Genomic DNA, 15,451 nt, shown 5'->3' with positions numbered 1-15,451 from the left:
TAGACTGGTTTTCCATTCCCTTGGTTTCTTGCAGGCCATTCTTTGTTCTGGTCTGGCCTGTGTCTCCTGTGCTACTCACCACCTCCTTCAGTTGGAGCTTTCCTCCTAAATCGTTTTATGAATTTCCTCTCCCTGTATTTGGGAGCAGACAATTTTGCTCAGCCAACTTCGCTCCATGCTGTGATTGCCACTTAATCACATTCCTCTTTTTCCCTGAACCATGCAGTACATATCAACTTATTAATTAATCATTTCTTTCATAATGTTTTAACCCCTAGATTCCAACAAAGTGTAGGCTGCTGATGGTTTGATCCCAGAATTGGGGTGGGGAGGGGGGCGGGGGTGTTATTTGTGGGCAAGGGCTGGTTTGGAGGCTGCAGGGAATTCTTTTGCTCTTGACTGTAAGAAGCATTTCATTTAATTTTTACTGATGTAACCATCTTACCTTACGTGTGTGTAATATTGCACTATGTTACAGGACAGTCAGTCGAATTTTGATCTTGGCATGTTTAACAGAAAATGACAGTGACCCAGGTTCAAATCTGTCCCTTGTGTCAGGATTTTCCCCCCATCACCTTTTACAAAATGGCAAGGTGAACAGGGGCATTTGTGTGGGTCAGGGTTTTTTTTTTTTAATTAATTTTTAAGAGTTAGTTATATTCTTGTTAATTTTACAAGAATATAATTCAAATCCCGATACATGTGGTTGATTAATACAAATTGAGATCTACCCAGACCCACCCTCTCCACATCCCATATGAGGGACCAGAGATCTTCAACAGATGTTTTATTTAACCATAATATTGTGAATATTTCAAAACTTCACTTCAACCCACCTTTAGGAAATGTGGGCTCCTAAGATAGAATGTTCATCTCGTGAACGATACATTATTTTCTTGTGGTGAACAGTTCCGAACCTCAGCCAGTTTGCAAGATATGGCCACGCACTTTCTAGCTGTACAATTTGCAGCAATTTAAACCTGGTAAATATTCAGTTCTAATTTAAATTTAATTCCTTAACATCTCTTTCTCATGGATCCTGTGGGAATTTTAAAAAAAATACTTATTTCAACCAAGCTGCCCAACTTTAGGACATTGCCAATCAAATGCAGAAAAGTACAAATGACTTGTTAACATTTGAAACAAATCCGATTCCATGTATTTTCTTTTGAGGTGTCTGGTGAGTAAAATTGTATTGAACCAGTCTATCTCATTTATAACGATCAGTCCATTTTCTATGTTCAAATCTCCATCCCATCTTTGCCTCAGTTTATGAATTCCTAATTTCTCAGCTTTTGCAGTCATTTCTACATTACTGAATAAATTTATATTCCCATGACCTGTTTCAGATGGTCAGGGCTTGTTATGACCTGTTACTGTTCTATCTGCCACTGTATTTTACATTTTGCATATCCTCTTCCTAAAGACAAGGAAAGGACTTCTTGTTGGTCATCTAATCTCATGTACCAGTTAGGGTGAGGGAACACAAAAAAATCAACAGGAGTCTGGAAGAGTTGCTCACAGTTCACGTTAGTAATCATTCTCTCCCTGCCTGATTTCTGGTTTCCAATTTACCCAAATGTCTTAATTTCATAGCAGTCTTAAATTCTTCACTTCAAAGCAGAAACAATACCATTCAGGGTCTGAGTGGTGCTGGGGGCTTATTGCAGCCTTTGGATCAGGTCTAACAATTTGCACCATTGTTTTGAAGATCAGGCAGGCATTTGGATATGTATGGCTCAGTAGAGGAGGTGAGAATTGATCCCTGTCTGGAATGTGCTTTTTAACTCTCTTTCCCAGCTTTCTGGCAAAGTCTGTGTGATGGTTTCTTCATCATAATTCCCAGAAGAAGATATTCTACAGCTAATATTCCACACACTTCACCAAATGAGGCTAGTTGTGGGAAAAAGAAGTTCCTGTCTGTGTGGATGGACAGTTTAAGGGTGAAAAAATGACCTGATGTCCACATATAGTAACTCAACCAAATTCTGTAAGGACACAAATGCTGGAGAAGCTCATCTGATCAAGCAGTGAACCTTTATAGAGTACAGATACTCGTAGCCCTGTTAAAAGGCACAAGCCTGAAACACTGGTTGTGTATCTTTTTTTAAACTTTATTTATGAACATATAAAATACATAGTAAACAAAATAAACCAACCTCCCAAAAAAAAACTATATTCCATCCCCCCTCCCCATAATTACCCCCCCCAAACTCCCTCGACTGAGGGAGAGAAAAATCATATCAATTCGTTGCGGCAGAATGAAAACACCAAACCTAATTTTCCACGTCATCGCAATGCATTTACTGGCCACTGCTAATACTAACTGAATAAACTCAATTTGAGGTTTATCCATTCTTTATCCCGTTGATCAAGTTGTAATATACCGCATTAGAAAAAGCAGTGGATCGAACATAAAAAGAGTTTGTTTAAAGTAGTTTCAAATAAATCCTCAAAGGCTTAACTTTATCACACAACCAGACAGACAAAAAAAAGTATTAATTTGAATCCCACAATGAAAACATTAGTCTGAATTACTAAATCCTTATCTTTTTTTCCTGGAGTTAAATACAACTGATGTAAAAAAAAATTATAATTCACCCAATTATATCGCACATTCATCAATTTAATCCACCATCTTCACACATAGTAAGTAGTCCGTTCTTCTTGGGTTAATTCTAAAGAAGAATCTCTCATTTAATCTAAAGTTGGTTTAGCCATTTTCTGTTGTCACAATCATTTCTGAAATAGATCCCTTTTTTTGCCCCATTTACAATTTTCAATTTTAGTTAACTTGGGTATCTTCAATTCCCGCCCAAATCCACCTGTGACAGCACTTACATGGAATGACACCCGTTTACCATGTCCCTCTGTTCAACCTCACTCCTCAGTGCCCGACCGTTCACCGTGTCTATCTTTTCTTGGTTTGCCCTTCAAAATGTGACACCTCACACTTGTCTGTATTAAATTCCATCTGCCCTTTCTCCAGCTGGTCCAGATCCTTCTGCAAGATTTCTTGGCTGTCCACAACTCCTCCGTTCTTGGTGTCACCTGCCAACTTGCTAATCCAATTCACCACATTATTGTTCCAGCACCTATCCCTGAGGCACATCTCTCATCACAGGCCTCCAGTCTGAAGAGCAATTGGTCTCACCAACTCACTGGCTTCTCCTGCACAGCCGTTGTTTCACATCCAAAATACAGAGGACATATGGATGGATGTTAAAATTCTCAAAGGAACATTAGTTAAAATGGTGTCAAATCACAAGGAACAGAAGTTGGCCATTCAGCCCACTGTGTCTGCTATCCCCTGATCTAAACAGTTCTCGCCTCTCATTCCAAGTTATGGCTTTTTCCCCTGATCCCTTGATACCCTGACTCATTAAACATCTATTAATTCCGCCCCCCCCCCCCCCACCACTTAAACTCTCTCAACAATCCAGCAACAAATTCCATGACCTTCTGGTGAAATAAATTTCTCATCTGCTTTAAATAGGTACCTTCCAATTCTAAGACAATGTCTTTTTATCCAAGGGAAACATTATTCACATCTACTGTCCAATCCTTTCAGCATTGGAAAGGTTTCTGAAATCTCCTCTCCTTCTTCTATACTCCAATGAAGAGTGGAGATATATCATCCTGGTAAATCTCTGCTCTCTCTCCAACATCAGCACATCCTTTTTAAGATAGACTTCGCAGTTGTCCAAATGAGGTCTCTCCCATGCCCCATCAACACCTCCCTACCCTTGAAACAAAGGCCAACATAGAATTTGCTTTCTTTTCCTGCCGATCCAACCTGGTGGTTACCCACTCACTATGTTTTCCTGAACGAGAACCCCCCCAAGTCCCTTGACACTTGAAATAATTACATGTAATTTACGTAACAAATTTGAAATTTTTGGAAAGATTTGGGAATCCTATTTATAAACTGTAGGAATTAAGTTGTAATCGCCCAACCTGAACCTTCTGACTCCTAAAATCAAGAAAATTTGTTAGATTTTATTTGATAGTTTTTTAGTAATTTTTTAATAAATACTTTCCAGATGTTATCTATCTTTTCTATTGGGTTGTTGGGCAGGGGGAATTTAAAAAAAATACTATGTATTAATTTTTCATTATCTTTGAATGAGAAATTTACGTACGCATTTAATGCATGTGAAATTAAATTTTTCAAAGAGAAGCTTAACATAACGTAATACATTTGGCTTATTTTCAAGAGTTGTGGAGAGTGAGGAAGGTTTTCATGGAGTACAAAAGGATTTGGACTGTTTGGAAAGATGGCAGATGGAGTTTAATGTAGGTAAGTGTGAGGGGCTTTATTTTGGTAAGAATAACCAAGACGTATGCAGTGAAGGGGAGGGCATTGAGGAACAGAGGGATCTTGGAAGAATGGTTCAATAGACAATAGGAGCAGGAGTAGGCCCTTCTGCCTGTCGAGCCTTAAGTGACCGCCATTTCACAGATCATGGCTGATCACTACTATCAGTACCCCTTTCCAGCCTTATCCCCATAACCCTGAACTCCTTTGCTCACAAGAGTCTTATCTAACTCTCTTTTGAACATAATCAGCGAATCTGCCTCTACCACCCTCTGTGGCAGAGCATTCCACAGATTCACACTTCTCTGAGTAAAGCAATGTTTCTCATCTCCGTCCTAAAGGGCCTACCCTGTATTCTTAAACTATGCCCTCTAGTCCTCGTCTCCCCCATCACTGGGAACAAGTAATCCGACTTCACCCTGTCCATCCCCCTGATAATTTTGTAAACCTCAATCATGTCCCCCCTCATCCTTCTAAACTCCATCGGATACAAGTCTAGTTTTTCTAGCCTTTCAGCATATGTCAACCCCGCCATCGCTGGAACTAACCATGTAAATCTGCGCTGCACATCCTCTATAGCTAGTATGTCCTTCCTCAAAATTGGAGACCAGTACTGGGTGCAATACTCAAGGTGGGGTCTCACCAGGGCCCTGTACAACTGCAGAAGGGCGTCTCTGTTCCTATACTCCAATCCCCTCTTTATGAAAGCCAACATGCCATTTGCCCATTTCACAGCTTTCTGAACGTGCATGTTAGCCTTCAGTGACCGGTGAACAAGTACACCCAGATCCATTTGCTCCTCCCCACTCCCTAGCTTGTCTCCATTTAAATAATACTCAGCTTTCCTATTATTGCCCCCAAAATGGATAACCTCACATTTGCTCACATTTAACGTTATCTTCCATTCAGCAGCCCACACCCCCAACCTGTCCAAGTCCCTCTGCATTTTCATGACATCCTCCTCACACCCCACACCGCCACCCCGTTTAGTGTCATCTGCAAATTTGCTCATGTTATTAATAATCCCCTCATCCAAATCATTTACATAAATTACAAACAACTGAGGACCCAATACCGATTCCTGCGGCAATCCACTCGTCACATCCTGCCATCCTGAAAAAGACCCGCTTACTCCAACCCTTTGTTTCCTATTTCTTAACCAATTTCCTATCCATGTCAGCACCTTACCTCCAATACCATGCTCCCTGATCTTACCCACTAGTCTCCCGTGCGGTACCTTATCAAAGGCCTTCTGGAAGTCCAAATACACCACATCCACTGGCTCTCCCAAGTCCACCCTCTTTGTCACATCCTCGAAAAATTCCAGAAGGTTAGTCAAGCATGACTTACCCTTAAGGAATCCATGCTGACTAGCCCTTATACTATTATTTCTGCCTAAGTGTTCTGCTATTACTCCTTTTATGATAGATTCCAATATCTTCCCCACCACTGACATCAGGCTGACCGGTCTATAATTTCCCGTTTTCTCCCTCCCTCCCTTCTTAAAAATCGGCACCTCATCAGCCACTCTCCAATCCTCAGGGACCGCCCCCGAATCTATGGAACTTTGGAAAATGTCAACCAGTGCCTCCACAATTTCCATAGCAACTTCTTTAAGTACCCTGTGATGCAGCCCATCAGGCCCTGGGGTTTTATCAGCCCTCAGTCCCAACAATTTTCTCACAACCTCCTGCTTCTAGATCCGGATATCCATTAGATCCCCTACTTCCCCAGGAAAGTTCCCCAAGTCTCTTGATACCGCATGACCACTACCCCCTAACTGACCATAACCTATATCCTCCTTGGTGAAGACAGATGCAAAGTATTTGTTAAATTCCTCAGCTAACTCCTTGTTTCCGGTAATAATTCCACCCTTTTCCATTCTTAATGGGCCAATTTTAGACCGATCCAATTTCTTCCTCTTCACATATTTAAAAAAACTTTTGCTATCCTGCATTATATTATTTGCTAATTTCCTCTCGTACTTCATTTTCCCCTCTCTTATGACTTTCTTAGTTACCCTCTGATGCTCTTTGAAGGTTTCCCAATCCTCTAACTTCCCACTCCGCTTCGCTATCTTATACTTACACCCTTTGGATTTGATATTGCACTTGATTTCATTAGTTAGCCACGGCTGCCATTTGCATCTCCTAGAGCCTTTCCTCCACTTTGGAATAAATTTGTCTTGAATCCGGTAAAAAAATTGTCCAAAAATACCTGCCATTTTCCCGAGTTGTCCTCCCAGCTAGTGTATCTTTCCATTTTATTTTGGCTAGCTCCTCCCTCATAGCTGCATAATCCCCTTTATTTAACTGCAGTACAGATGCTTCCGACTTCCTTTCTTTTTCCCTTTCTAATTGCAGCTCAAAAGTAACCATACCATGCTCACTATTCCCTAATGGCTCTCCTACATCGAAGTCACTTATTAACTCTGCCTTGCTGCACAGCACCAAGTCCAGAATCGACTTCCCCATGCTATGTTCCTCCACTAGCTGCTCCAAGAAAGTATCTCGTAGACATTCAATAAACTCACTCATGTGTTCCTGCCCCCGTCTGATTATCCCAGTCCACCTTCATGTTGAAGTCCCCCATAACTACTGTATTGCTACCACTTTGACATGCCACTGTTAATTCCTGATTTATACTTCTACCGAGATCTAAGTTAATTTTCGGAGGCCTGTAAATGACCCCCATTATGGTCTCATGCCTTTACAATTTCTTAATTCTATCCAAACAGACTCTACCCACCTGTTTCAATGTCTTTCCTTTCAAACGCCTGAATTTCATTTCTTACCAACAGAGCTACCCCACCTCCTCTTCCTAACTTTCTGTCTTTTCTATAGGACGTGTACCCGGGAACATAGATTTCCCAATCCTGCCTTTCCCGCAGCCATGTCTCCGTAACTCCGACAATGTCATAACCTCCCATTGCCATTTGCGCCTCAAGCTCATCCATTTTATTCCTTACACTCTGTGCATTCATACACAATACCTTGATACCATATCTCCTTTCTCCCTCCACCTTTGTTCTCGATGCACTTGCCCCTACTCTCCTATCACTTTTAGTTCCCTTTTTCCTTATTGTTTCACCGTCTAACAGAACCACCGCTATATTCACTCTCCTATCTGCTTCCCTATCAGTCCTGTTCCCTTCCCCCTGCCAAATTAGTTTTAAATTTGAAGGTGGATTCCCATGGAGATAGAAGGCTTTGGGTACGCTGGCCTTTATAAATCATAGCATGGAATATAGGATCTGGGAAGGTGATGTTCAGAGTGTTGGTGAGGCCAAGTTTGGAGTATTGTATGCCGTTCTGGACTCAAAATTATAGGAAGGATATCAATAAGGTTGAGAGAGTGCAAAGAAGTTTGACGAAAATGTTGCCTGGATTGCAGTATTTTGAATATGTAGAAAGATTGAGTAGACTGGAACTTCATTCATTGGAGCGTAGAGGGTTGAGCGGGGATTTGATAGAGGTATTTAAAATTATCAAGGGAATAGATAGAGTAGCTGTGAATAGGCTCTTTCCCCTAAGGGGAGCAGAGATTGGAACAAGGGGTCATAAGTTAAGGGGCAAAACTTGAGAAGTAATACAAGAGGATGCTTCTTCACTCAGAGTGGTGGCTGAGTGGAATGATCTACTGGAAGAAGTTGCGCCAGGGTCAATTCTGTCATTTAAGATGAGGTTATATGAGCTCAAAACGGTCAACCAGTTTACCTATCTCGGCTGCACCATTTCATCAGATGCAAGGATCGACAATGAGATAGACAACAGACTCGCCAAGGCAAATAGCGCCTTTGGAAGACTACGCAAAAGAGTCTGGAAAAACAACCAACTGAAAAACCTCACAAAGATAAGCGTATACAGAGCCGTTGTCATACCCACACTCCTGTTCGGCTCCAAATCATGGGTCCTCTACCGGCACCACCTACGGCTCCTAGAACGCTTCCACCAGCGTTGTCTCCGCTCCATCCTCAACATCCATTGGAGCGCTTACACCCCTAACGTCGAAGTACTCGAGATGGCAGAGGTCGACAGCATCGAGTCCACGCTGCTGAAGATCCAGCTGCGCTGGATGGGTCACGTCTCCAGAATGGAGGACCATCGCCTTCCCAAGATCGTGTTATATGGCGAGCTCTCCACTGGCCACCGTGACAGAGGTGCACCAAAGAAAAGGTACAAGGACTGCCTAAAGAAATCTCTTGGTGCCTGCCACATTGACCACCGCCAGTGGGCTGATAACGCCTCAAACCGTGCATCTTGGCGCCTCACAGTTTGGCGGGCAGCAACCTCCTTTGAAGAAGATCGCAGAGCCCACCTCACTGACAAAAGGCAAAGGAGGAAAAACCCAACACCCAACCCCAACCCACCAATTTTCCCTTGCAACCGCTGCAATCGTGTCTGCCTGTCCCGCATCGGACTTGTCAGCCACAAACGAGCCTGCAGCTGACGTGGACTTTTTACCCCCTCCATAAATCTTCGTCCGCGAAGCCAAGCCAAAGAAAAGAATATGAGTACATGGATGCGAGGGGGTGGGAGGGTTATGGGCAAGGGAAGTAGGTAGGTGGAACACGTGGAGTTTCACGTAAATCGATGCTTTAGGTGCCATGAGCAAGTTGGCTCTTTCTTGCACTCGACTTGATTACGTGAAACCTTTCTGGGATAAAATCAAGGAACTTATTAAAATTTAAACTTTCACTTGATCCTAAGGTATTTTTGTCGGGTTATATGAAGAAATTGAGTTTAGAATTAAAATTAGATGAGTCTCAAATTGCTCTTTGAGATTGGCTTTAGCTGGGGCTAGAAAATGACGAGCATTCAATGGTGGCATTCAGAAAGGAGGTCTTGTATTCCATTAGAAAAGATAACATATAATACAAGCCTCGTCTACCAGTGGAAATATTAAACAGGCAGAATACTATTCATAGTCTGAAAATGAGAGGTTATCCATATAAAAGAGATCAGGAAGAACTTCTTTAGCCAGAGGGTCGTGGATGTGTGGAACTCACTGCGGCATGCAGCAGTTGAAGCCAGATCGCTGGGAGTATTTTAAAAAGAATGACAAATATCTCATTAGTGGGGGCATCAAGCGATTATGGGGGAAAGGCCAAAAATGAGAACTAGTGTAGAGTAGCTTAGTGTAGATTTATGGAATAGACTCGATGGGCCTAGTGGCCTGGTTCTGTTCCTTTGTCTGTGATCACTAATGGAGTTATATATAATCTTTTTTACATCGATTATACTTGACACCCAATTTAAATAAATTTAATTTGACATTATCAGATTTGTCTTGGATGTAATAAAGTAGGTTCTTTTATGTGGATAAATGTGAGGTGATCCACTTTGGAGGCAAGAACAGGAAAGAGGACTATTATCTCAACGGTATCTGTTCAGGAAATGCATAGAGATTTGGGTGTTGCTGTGCATCAGTCGTTGAAAGTGGGCATGCAGTTGCAACAGGCGGTGAGGAAGGCATTCATAGCAAGAGGATTTGAGTACAGAGATCCTGCTGCAGCCATACATGGCCTTGGTGAGACCACACCTGCAATACTGCGTGCCGTTTTGGGTCTTTAATCCGAGGAAGGACATCCTCGCCTTGAAGTGGGTGCAGAGAAGATTCACTAGACTGATACCAGGGATGGAAGGACTTGCAGATGAAAAAGGTTGGATAGACTAGGCTTGTATTCTCTGGAATTTAGGAAATTGAAGGGGGATCTTATAGAAACAAAATTCTAAAGGGTTTAGACAGACTAGATGCGGGTAGGTTGTTTGCAATGCTGGGAAAAACAGAACCAGGGGTTACAGTTTAAGGATAACCATACTATAACCATATAACCATTTACGGAGCGGAAACAGGCCATGTTGGCCTTTCGAGTCCGCACCAGTTCACTGATTTTATGCGCCCTCTTCAGGCATTGGGGGAAGGTTTTCAGGACCGAGATGAGGAAAGATTTCCTCTCTTGGAGGATGATGGATCTATGGAATTCTTTGCTACAGAAAGTAGTTGAGGCTGGTTCCTTGTCAATGTTCAAGAGTAGGTTAGAATTGGCCCTCGTGGCTAAGGGGATCAGGAGGTATGGAGAGAAGGCAGGAACTGGGTACTGATCAGCCATGATCGTATTGAATGGCAGGGTAGGTTTGAAGGGCCAAATGGCCGAATCCTGCACCTATTTTTCTATGTTTATATATTCTACTTGGGTTTGTCCAAAATATATACATTTTGGTCCAAAATTAAAATTTTGAACACTCCCAATGGATCCTAGAATATTTTTCCTGGAAGAGACTAAAAATATTTGGATTAAACGGGATTTTTACAGGTTGCTTTAGCTGGTTCATATTTGGAGGACCAAGTCACCAAATTGCAGAATCCATGTGATTGAAGAAGTGCAGAGATTGGTTAGGATGTTGCTGGGACTTGAAGGTGAACCCACCAGGGCCTACAGCTGGTCCTCAATGTTGTCGACACATTCTTGGAAAGTGTGACTTGAAGTGAAATGAAGGTTTTACCATGGGCTCAATGATCAAAAATAAGAGAAGTTCCTATTTTGGACACCAAATATCATCATTTAGTTGACTTACCGTCCAGCGAGGGCGATCCTGTCTCTCAATCCACCACAATCTCTGAACCTCTGATTTGTAGTTGTGGCCTCCCCGTTCTTTTCTGAGCTGAGACCAATATTGATGTTGAGGTCATGGTTACAGATGGGCTGGAAATACTGAAGAAGTTTCCTCTTGCCTTACTCAGTTGCAGTGTCCATACTGGATGGGTAACCCTGGCCATTGATCAGCAGATCCAGAGAACACCGCACAGTACAGGCCCTTCAGGCCTTGATGTTGTTCTAGCCCATATATTCACTCCTTAAATATAACGTACTAAACCAATGGTTCTCAACCTTTTTCCTTGCACTCACATACCACTTTTAGTGGTAAGTGGGTGGAAAGAAAGTTCAAACCCTATTTTAAAATAATCATATGAACAATCTAGAACCGTCATTCTCAACCTTCCCTTCCCACTCACCTACCACATGAAGCAATCCCTTAATGTTCAGAAATTACTTTAGGTGGTAGGTGAGTGAGAAGATAAAGGTTGAGATCCTTTTTTTGCAGGCAAACTAATTCTGAATCCACACAACCAAGGTTCCACAGATCCTTTGCCTCATGACTATCAGAATGAATCTACCCTGGGCAACCCTGTCAAAGGCCTCACTAAAATCCACACACCCCACATCCACTCCCCTGCCCTTCATTTGTTATTTCATTGTTTTCAAACACTTTCTTTCCCCACCACACTTTTAAGTCATCCCTGTCTAATCACGGAACCAACAGTCAAAGGACAAGGCCAGTGCCATTTTTATAAATGAGATTTGATATTTGCTTAAGTTGTCGTTTGTTTCCATGAAATTACCTCAAAGATATTGCTGCGGGTCGACTGTGGAGGCCACTCCTGTGATCGCGGTTCGTTTTACTGCGCTTTTTTGGCCAAAATGGCCACACTTTCACGCACGACCACGCCGTACATGGAAAGATTAATGATGCCTGGCGTCCCATTGGCCTGAAATATTCTATTAAATTTTATTAAAATTTTCAAAGGAAAGCTTAACATAACGTAATACATTTTGCTTATTTTCAAGTTGTGGAGAGTGAGGAGGGTTTTCATGGACTACAAAAGGATTTGGACTGTTTGGAAAGATGGCAGATGGAGTTTAATGTAGGTAAGTGTGAGGTGCTTTATGTTGGGAAGAATAACCAAGACGTATGCAGTGAAGGGGAGGGCATTGAGGAACAGAGGGATCTTGGAGGAATGGTTCAATAGACAATAAGAGCTGGAGTAGTCCCTTCGGCCTGTCGAGCCAGCACCGCCATTGTACAGATCATGGCTGATCACTACTATCAGTACCCCTTTCCAGCCTTATCCCCATAACCCTTAACTCCTTTGCCCACTAGAGTCTTATCTAACTCTCTTTTGAACATAATCAGCGAATCTGCCTCTACCACCCTCTGTGGCAGAGCATTCCACAGATTCACACTTCTTTGGGTAAAAAAATGTTTTCTCATCTCCGTCCTAAAGGACCTACCCTGTATTCTTAAACTATGCCCTCTAGTCCTCGTCTCCCCCATCACTGGGAACAAGTAATCCGACTTCACCCTGTCTGTGCCCCTGATAATTTTGTATACATCAATCATGTCCCCCCTCATCCTTCTAAACTCCATCGGATACAAGTCCAATTTTCTAGCCTTTCAGCATATGTCAACCCCGCCATCCCTGGAACTAACCTTGTAAATCTGCTCTGCACATCCTCTATAGCTGGTATGTCCTTCCTCAAAATTGGAGACCAGAACTGGACACAATACTCCAGGTGGGGTCTCACCAGGGCCCTGCACAACTGCAGAAGGGTGTCTCTGTTCCTATACTCCAATCCCCTCTTTATGAAAGCCAACATGCCATTTGCCCATTTCACAGCTTTCTGAACGTGCATGTTAGCCTTCAGTGACCGGTGAACAAGTACACCCAGATCCATTTGCTCCTCCCCACTCCCTAGCTTGTCTCCATTTAAATAATACTCAGCTTTCCTATTATTGCCCCCAAAATGGATAACCTCACATTTGCTCACATTTAACGTTATCTTCCATTCAGCAGCCCACACCCCCAACCTGTCCAAGTCCCTCTGCATTTTCCTGACATCCTCCTCACACCCCACACCGCCACCCCGTTTAGTGTCATCTGCAAATTTGCTCATGTTATTAATAATCGCCTCATCCAAATCATTTACATAAATTACAAACAACTGAGGACCCAATACCGATTCCTGCGGCAATCCACTCGTCACATCCTGCCATCCTGAAAAAGACCCACTTACTCCAACCCTTTGTTTCCTATTTCTTAACCAATTTCCTATCAGCACCATGTCAGCACCTTACCTCCAATACCATGCTCCCTGATCTTACCCACTAGTCTCCCGTGCGGTACCTTATCAAAGGCCTTCTGGAAGTCCAAATACACCACATCCACTGGCTCTCCCAAGTCCACCCTCTTTGTCACATCCTCGAAAAATTCCAGAAGGTTAGTCAAGCATGACTTACCCTTAAGGAATCCATGCTGACTAGCCCTTATACTATTATTTCTGCCTAAGTGTTCTGCTATTACTCCTTTTATGATAGATTCCAATATCTTCCCCACCACTGACATCAGGCTGACCGGTCTATAATTTCCCGTTTTCTCCCTCCCTCCCTTCTTAAAAATCGGCACCACATCAGCCACACTCCAATCCTCAGGGACCTCCCCCGAATCTATGGAACTTTGGAAAATGTCGACCAGTGCCTCCACAATTTCCATAGCAACTTCTGGGATGCAGCCCATCAGGCCCTGGGGATTTATCAGCCCTCAGTCCCAACAATTTACTCACAACCTCCTCCTTCTAGATCCGGATATCCATTAGATCCCCTACTTCCCCAGGAAAGATCCCCAAGTCTCTTGACTTATATCCTCCTTGGTGATGCAAAGTATTTGTTAAATTCCTCAGCCAACTCCTTGTTTCCGGTAATAATTCCACCCTTTTCCATTCTTAATGGACCAATTGTAGACAGAACCAATTTCTTCCTCTTCACATATTTAAAAAAGCTTTTGCTATCCTCCATTATATTATTTGCTAATTTCCTCTCGTACTTCATTTTCCACTCTCTTATGACTGCTCTTTGAAGGTTTCCCAATCCTCTAACTTCCCACTCCGCCTCGCTATCTTATACTTACTCCCTTTAGATTTGATAGTGCACTTGATTTCATTAGTTAGCCACGGCTGCCATTTGCATCTCCTAGAGCCTTTCCTCCACTTTGGAATAAATTTGTCTTGAATCCTGTAAAAAATGTCCAAAAATACCTGCCATTTTCCCCAGTTGTCCTCCCAGCTAGTGTATCTTTCCATTTTATTTTGGCTAGCTCCTCCCTCATAGCTGCATAATCCCCTTTATTTAACTGCAGTACAGATGCTTCCGACTTCCTTTCCTTTTCCCTTTCTAATTGCAGCTCAAAAGTAACCATACCATGCTCACTATTCCCTATGGCTCCCCTACATCGAGGTCACTTATTAACTCTGCGTCGCTGCACAGCACCAAGTCCAGAATCGACTTCCCCCTGGTATGTTCCTCCACTAGCTGCTCCAAGAAAGTATCTCGTAGACATTCAATAAACTCACTCTCTTGTGTTCCTGCCCCCGTCTGATTATCCCAGTCCACCTTCATGTTGAAGTCCCCCATAACTACCGTATTGCTACCACTTTGACATGCCACTCTTAATTCCTGATTTATACTGCCACCGATATCTGAGCTACTTTTCGGAGGCCTGTAAATGACCCCCATTATGGTCCTCATGCCTTTACAATTTCTTAATTCTATCCAAACAGACTCTACCCACCTGTTTCAATGTCTTTCCTTTCAAACGCCTGAATTTCATTTCTTACCAACAGAGCTACCCCACCCCCTCTTCCCAACTTTCTGTCTTTTCTATAGGACGTGTACCCGGGAACATTGATTACCTAATCCATTCGTGGGAATTCGGTCGTGTCCATAGGAAAAAGGGAATCTCAGGGTTGGATGTGATGTCGTGTATGTTCTCTGCCAATCAATGGGAAATCTCCAAATCTTCAATCTTGGTGCAAGAGCCCACAAGGTACAAACCAACCATCTCCTGTCCAAGCTGCAGATTGCAAGGGCTGTAAAGTGCTGCCACCGCCTGTTCACACCGAGTACTGCATGCATGAAGCTAGGGAGAGAGAGAGATAGAGAGAGAGAGGTATAATACCACCACCTGGTGTCCGGACTCGCGAACTACAGGATACATGAATTTTATTTTTCATGGGAGTGTTGGAGAATGAGAGGAGACTTGATTAAGGTTAACAAAATAGAGCAAGATGGATAATATGGAGCTCCAATGAACAGGGAGGTCTCACCTGTGAAGGAGCAAGTGTGAGATCTCCCAGTTCATTCTTGCTCGGGCAGTGGTGGCCAATTGCAAGACAGCTCCAATTAGGGGAAGAGAATATGCTGTTTCAGGTCATGGATTTGAAACGGTTTCCCCAGTTGTGCCATTCAGACTCAAGAGAGCAGATGCTTGCAGACAGGAAGGAAACCTAGTTTTATT

At 42.8% G+C, this 15,451-nt stretch overlaps 1 long non-coding RNA gene across 1 annotated transcript; it reads left to right on the top strand.

The window, feature by feature from the left end:
• Positions 1 to 4,233: 4,233 nt before the first annotated feature.
• On the top strand, positions 4,234 to 14,957 carry LOC138750621 (uncharacterized). The gene is made up of 3 exons (XR_011349424.1): positions 4,234 to 4,300; positions 11,949 to 12,029; positions 14,821 to 14,957. It is a non-coding gene; the product is annotated as an uncharacterized lncRNA (long non-coding RNA).
• The last annotated feature ends 494 nt before the right edge of the window (positions 14,958 to 15,451 follow it).

Source organism: Narcine bancroftii, unplaced genomic scaffold (genome assembly GCF_036971445.1).
Source record: "Narcine bancroftii isolate sNarBan1 unplaced genomic scaffold, sNarBan1.hap1 Scaffold_206, whole genome shotgun sequence".
Classification (NCBI taxonomy): domain Eukaryota; kingdom Metazoa; phylum Chordata; class Chondrichthyes; order Torpediniformes; family Narcinidae; genus Narcine; species Narcine bancroftii.
This window is presented reverse-complemented; position numbering and strand designations above follow the sequence as displayed.